This window comes from Myotis davidii, unplaced genomic scaffold (assembly GCF_000327345.1).
Source record: "Myotis davidii unplaced genomic scaffold, ASM32734v1 scaffold319, whole genome shotgun sequence".
NCBI classification, from domain to species: domain Eukaryota; kingdom Metazoa; phylum Chordata; class Mammalia; order Chiroptera; family Vespertilionidae; genus Myotis; species Myotis davidii.
In genome coordinates this window covers 170,575-176,574 of record NW_006290675.1, presented here as the reverse complement: position 1 = coordinate 176,574, position 6,000 = coordinate 170,575, and the positions used below count along the sequence as shown (strand labels likewise).

The 6,000-nt window shown below is 43.0% G+C and overlaps 1 protein-coding gene across 3 annotated transcripts in view; it reads left to right on the top strand.

The window, feature by feature from the left end:
- Nucleotides 1-6,000, top strand: part of ZNF346 (zinc finger protein 346) — a 28,190-nt gene that overhangs the window by 12,610 nt on the left and 9,580 nt on the right. The gene's annotated exons all lie outside the window — the stretch shown is intronic.

Here is a 6,000-nt window from a genome sequence, read left to right as displayed (position 1 = left end):
TGGGGGTGATAGGTCACCTAAAGAGTGCATGCCTGACTGAGCCAGCTCTAGCCAATTATTTCCAGTTTTTCACAAGAATCTAGAAGCCAGATTTGAATAAGAATGCTTATTTTTAAATGTGCAACTGAATTTTTAAAATGTTAAGTCCTGCCAAAACCGGTTTGGCTCGGTGGATAGAGCATCGGTCTGCAGACTGAAGGGTCCCAGGTTCAATTCCGGTCAAGGGCATGTACCTTGGTTGCGGGCATATCCCCAGTGGGAGATGTGTAGGAGGCGGCTGATCACTGTTTCTCTCTCATCGATGTTTCTGACTATCTCTCTCCCTTCCTGTCTGTAAAAAATCAATAAAATATATATTTAAAAAAATAAAAAATAAAATGTTAAGTCCTGTGAGATTTGGGCCAAGGGCCACCAGTTTGCAAGCTCTGATTTAAACTCTCTGTCCACATTTTTTGTGTGAAGGCCTCAGCTGCTTCTGCCAGATTTCAAAGTGTCCTCAGGGCCCCTCCTTTCCCAGCAGTTGAGGCCTGCCTGTATTCCTAGGATAACATGGCGAAGACCATTCTGACTGAGAATATTAGCTGCTCCCCTCACCTCAAGATGCTCGCTCATCAGCATCACAGGAGTGAGCATTCACAAAAAATTGGAAGTCTTTCCCATCACAGTAACTACTCACTGCCTATAGTGACGGAGGGGAAGAGAAGAGAGATTATTTTTTTATTCAGTCAGTCATTAGTTATTGAGTACCCACTGTGTTTCTTCATTGAGGTACAGTAATGACCAGCACTGGCACAATTCCTGTCTCATGGAGCAGATGTGAACTTTTGTGTTGGTCCTCAGGGTTTCCTCCCTAGGCCATGGAGATCCAGCACCAGATAGTCAATACTTGAGGCCCCATGGCATCCAGGTACCAACATCTTGGCCTCAGGGAAACTGATTCTCAGAATCATCTGGGTTCTTCCCACTGTGCTGAAGAGGTGAACATACAGTTGTCTTAGATGTTCCAGACCACATATGGGCAAAGGGAGGGATCATGGCTCTCTAACAACTCTCCAAACCTGAAAGCAGCCATACAGCACAGGTTGTCCTTGGGCAATACTGACACAAATGAGAAGGTGTGAAACAGTGGCTATGAAGCAAAGTGGGCAGCTCTTGAGCAGGGTGCCAAGGATTGCTCCACCAATGCCATTGAAGGACCCTGCTTTATAAACCTGTTCAAAATTGGAGCCCTGGCCCATGTGGGTCAGTTGGTTGGGCATTGTGCCCATGCACCAAAAGGTTGCTGGTTCGATTCCCCAGTCAGGATTCATGCCTGGGTTGTGGGCTCAATCCCCAGTAGTGGGTGTGTAGGAGGCAGCCAATCAATGTTCTGCCCTGCCTTCACATTAATGTTCCTCTTTCTCCCCCTCCCTTCCTCTCTCACTAAAAATCAATTTTAAAAAAAATTTAAGACTTAATTTGAAAGGGATCACTGGTATCTACTTACCATTCCCACATACAGGCAGTGCCTTTCCCTTTAACAGGATCAGTATCATGCTGAGGAATCTGGAAACCTAGATCCAAGTTCCTTAGAACCCCACTTCCTGACATGCCAGGCCAGATTTGAATATTTTGGCCTGTAACTGATAGGAACATAGCATCCAGCCAGCATGACCCAGGAGTCTCTCACAGCTGACCCTTCTTTGCTCTCTAGCTCCTGCTTCTCCTTTACTAGGCCCTGCCCTTCCTCATTATCTCTTCTCTACTGACAAGACACAGGCACTGCAATGTTTTGGGCTGCTTATCTTAACTTTTAGCCATTCTGTTCTTTTATCTCAAGCCAAAGCCTCCCTTCCATATCTACACTCCTCCATTTATCTAAATTACATACGTAATCCTAGAACTATAGCCTTGATCTTTTTTTTGCTTAAGGCATTTGCTTTAAAGGTCAGCCAAAGTCTTTAATGAAAACCTGGGCAGAGGAGTAAGGGGCATCATGTGCCCCTTTATTTAACACTAGAGGCCCGGTGCATGGATCCGTGCACCAGTGGGGTCTCGGCCTGGCCTGCGGGGATCGGGCTGAAACCGGCTCTCTGACATCCCCTGAGGGGTCCCATATTGCAAGAGGGCGGTTCTCTGGTGACACAACCAGAATTAGGCTCCCTCCTCCCTGGTTTTAGGTGCATCGCCCAAGAACCACCACTGCCAAGTGACTGTAGCTCGGCAGCTCCTGCATTGAGTATCTGCCCCCTGGTGGTCAGTGCACGTCATAGCTACTGGCTGGTCAACTGGTTGCTTAAGCTTTTAGATAGATAGATAGATAGATAGATAGATAGATAGATAGATAAATAGATATACATTATAATTTAATCCCATGGCATTCCTATAAATAGGCATGGTTTTCCTACTTCACAAATAAAAAGATGAGGCTCGGAGTGATTTACTCAAGGACATATAGCTGATATACCTGATGTTAATCAGTGAAAACATCAGTTTAGGTCTCTAGCTCTGTCTGGTTTCAAACCTTCTTCCTTCTGCCTCCAGCTCTGAATGTACTTAGCAGAAGGCTTTTTGGGTACAGGTTAGCCACTGATGCACTGAGCCCACCCTGACCCTTACTTTTAGTATTGAACTAAGGTATGCAGGCAGTGACTTCAACTTTCTGCCTTAGCAAAGGATTGTTGACTTCTTTTCCCTGCTGGCTTCAATTCAGTTGAAGCTTGTTCATGCATTCCTTCCTTCATTCAGTCAGCTATCCTATATTTACAGATGGCTCAGATCATCCAGGCCTTAGGCTAGATGCTCTCACATGTAATTACCTAATTTAATCCTCACAACAACTTCGTTGTGCAGGTTTTATTATCCCCATTTTACAAATAAAGACATTAGGATCAGAAAGATGAAGTGATTTGTCCTAGGCCCTACACTAGGCAATAGCAGAGCCAGCACTGAAACGGGTCAAGTTCTATGTTAGGTCCAGAGAATAGTTTCCATGGGGCTCCTGGCAAGTGTCTCATGACAATTTGGGTCAAATGTGAGATGTCCAGGGTAGATGCACATCTACTAAGCAAAGGCTTGGTTTGCTTTATACTCAAACAAGGCTTGGTTTGCTTTATACTCCAGGCTCACATTTCTTTCATTTACCCAAGAACTAAAACTAAAACCTGCATATCATTTAGGCAGCCAAATCCTTCCAGCCTCCAGAGCACTCAGCATCTCCTCCAGGTTACTGAAATCCTCTGCTTCACCTCATCACTTTCTCCCCCTACTTCTGACTGTCTCCTACACAAAACAGGTCTGCTTTCTCTGCCCCATGCTGAACCCTCAGTTTTTTCAATCCCTATACATAGGATGGTTCTCAGGTCTTATAAAAGTTATATGTAGTCAAGACATGTTTCTTTTTTTTTAATATATTTTATTGATTTTATACAGAGAGGAAGGGAGAGAGATAGAGAGTAGAAACATCGATGAGAGAGAAGCATCGATCAGCTGCCTCCTGCACACCCCCCACTGGGGATGTGCCTGCAACCAAGGTACATGCCCTTGACCGGAATCGAACCCGGGACCCTTTAGTCCCCAGGCCTACGCTCTATCCAGTGAGCAAACCAGCTAGGGCAAGACATGTTTCTTGATCTCTTCCTTAATATATGCCAGCCATTGTATATATGGTAGTAAATAAGGGGTATTGTCTAAGTGCTCATGGAACTTGGAGACTACAGAGAAGATAGGCATTGAGCAAATAACAAGTGTGACAAGCTTTACAACAGGAAATAAATGGGATACTATGGAGTTAACCTAATATGAGGGAGCAGGAGTCAAGGAAGGCTTCCCAGAGGGCAAGGGGGATACATGATGCTGGGGAGATGAGCAAGTGTGCATTCATGGCATTGTGTGTTATATTAAGGATTTGGATTTTTATCATAAGAGCACTGAGAAAGCATTGACAGTTTAAGCATTATTCAATCATTGTTACAAAGGAGAATGGTTTAGAATAGGGGGGAAGAGTAGTGGGGAAAGAACATCAGTGAGGCAATTGTAGTAATTCATAGAGGAGACGACAGGAATTTGGATTAAGATAGCAGTGGGGGAGGTAGAAATAAATGGATTTGAGATGTATTTAGGAAGTAGAATTGTTGGACTTAGCCATTGAATGAGAGGGATGAAAGAAAAGGAACAGTCAAGGATGGTGCCCAGATTTAGTCTTAAGCATTTTGGTGGGTAACCAGGTTTTGTCAGCTTGAATTTAAACTGCCCATGAAAATAAGATGTTGATGAGGCAGTTGGATATATAGGTCGAGACCTCAAACAAGAGGTCTCAGAGATATTGTCATTTTAGTAGGTTAGAAACTTAAATACTGGTAATTCCATATATTTTAACCTAATAAGTGGCAATTGAAGTCTGGGGAATGAATATGATCCCTGAAAGACTTTAGAGAGAGCCCTCGCCAGTTTGGTTCAGTGGAAGAGTGTCAGCCCAAGGACTTGAAGGGTCCTGGGTTCGATTCCGGTCAAGGCCATGTATCTCGGTTGCAGGCTCAATCCCCGGCTCTGGTTGGGGCAGTGTGCTGGAGGCAGCCAGTCGATGTTTCTCTCTTTTTGTCTCTCCCCATCCCTTCCACTCTCTCTAAAAATCAATGGAAAAAGATCCTCAGGTGAGGGTTAACAAAAATAAATAAAATACATTTTTAAAAAAAGTTTAGAGAGAGAAGAGCTAAGGATTTGAGATTGAGCCCTCTGGACATTCTGTCACATGCTACCACATGGATGAGCCTTAAGGACATTATACTAAGTGAAATAAGTACAGACAACCAATCTTGTCTGATTTTACTTAGATATCTAGAGTAATCAAACTCATTGATGCAAAAAGTAGAATGGTGGTTGGTTGCCATGGTTAGGGGTTTGGGGAGTTCTTTAATGAGCGTGACTTTTCAGTTTTGCAAGATGAAAAAGTTCTGGAAATAGGTTGCACAGCAATGTGAATATACTTAAATATGATGAAAACACAAATTTCTCTAACCAGACCTATCTTTTGATATTACTGAATTGTGCACTTAAAATGGTTTGGATGGTAAATTTTCTGTTGTATTTTACCACAATTAAAAATAAAATAATAGCCCTAGCTGATTTGGCTCAATGGATAGAGCGTCAATCTGTGGACTGAAGGGTCCTGAGTTCGATTTTGGTCAATGGCACATGCCTGGGTTGCGAGTTCAACCCCCCAGTAGGGGCATGCAAGAGGCAGCCAATCAATGATTCTCTCATCATTAATGTTTGTATCTCTCTCTCTCCCTCTCTTTTCCTCTCTGAAATCAATAAAAAAAATATTTTTTAAATAAAATAATAAGGAAATAAAAAGAAAAAGTTGCACCCTCTGGAATGCCACTATTAATGGTGGAAGTCAAACAGGAGTTAGCAAGAGAAGGAGCCACCAGAGGACAGAAAACAAGAGTGTGCATGCTGAAAGCCATGGGCGGGAGATATTGAAGAAGGGAGGAGTCACCAGTTTTCTCGGGAGCTGTTGAAAGCTCAAATAGGATGAGGTCTCATAAGCATCCATTTTGTCCATTAAATTTAGATATAAGGAAGCCACCATTGGCCTTGGCAAGGATGTGCACGCACGCGCCTGTGGTGTGTGTGTGTGTGTGTGTGTGTGTGTGTGTGTGTGTGATGGAATAGGTTGTAGAGTAATTGAAAGGCAGGGAAATGGAGAAACAAGTGTAGACAGGACTTTCAGAAGGCTTAGCAGTAAAAGGAAGGATATATATGTGCTTTTCCAAATAAGCCAGATGTTCAAAAACCAGCTCTAGTGACTTATACTTTATGAAATCACATGGGTAAACAAAAATATCAAACATGTAAAATGAAAAGCAGATGATAATTGATAAGTACTGGACAAATATTGTGTGTTTTTTAGAGCATTGATCAATTCCCCTGAAGACATGTTTATTGATTATTTTTTTTTGAGAGAGAGAGAGAGGGGAATGGGGAAGGGAGAGAGAGAGAGGGAGAAACATCGATGTG